This window comes from Sinocyclocheilus grahami, unplaced genomic scaffold (genome assembly GCF_001515645.1).
Source record: "Sinocyclocheilus grahami isolate Dianchi unplaced genomic scaffold, SAMN03320097.WGS_v1.1 scaffold2466.1, whole genome shotgun sequence".
Classification (NCBI taxonomy): domain Eukaryota; kingdom Metazoa; phylum Chordata; class Actinopteri; order Cypriniformes; family Cyprinidae; genus Sinocyclocheilus; species Sinocyclocheilus grahami.
In genome coordinates, this window is record NW_015507645.1 from 27,548 (window position 1) to 28,125 (window position 578).

Sequence of the window (578 nt, forward strand, 5' to 3'; positions counted from 1 at the left end):
GGCCCCCAGGGAGACCTCACCCCCCTCCCACACACACACACACACACACACACACACACACACACACACACACACACACACACACACACAATCACACAATCACACACACAAATCACACACACAAATCACACACACAAATCACACACACACACACAATCACACACCAGCTTTATTCAGTGCTTAAAGCAGCCTTGTATGCAGTTTTGTGTATGTTTGTGACTTTGAAGGCCCTACAGTTAATAAGTGAGCGGTAAATATATGGCTGTCATAATTACAGGAAATAGCTGTACGTGTGCATTTGTCGTGCCGAAGAGCAATCCGCCCTTTTGACAAACAAAATGAGGCAAGAGAAAAAGTGGAATAATCTGAATGTTAAAGCTAATGCTAATGTTATTTGCTTTAGGAATAGTGAACATAAAATATCCCAGACAGATATCAAAATCACTTACAAACGCTTATGAATATACAAAAACATTTTTATGAAAATATCCTGTTTTTTCAGATTTAAATATTAATTGTATTTTTTTATATATACAAATATTGTCCTATCCTAACAAACCATGCATCAATGGAAAGCT

At 37.5% G+C, this 578-nt stretch overlaps 1 protein-coding gene across 1 annotated transcript in view; it reads right to left on the minus strand.

Moving 5' to 3' along the window:
- The window catches only part of LOC107575105 (A-kinase anchor protein 9-like), a 24,151-nt gene that overhangs the window by 561 nt on the left and 23,012 nt on the right, over positions 1-578 (minus strand). The window lies entirely within an intron of this gene.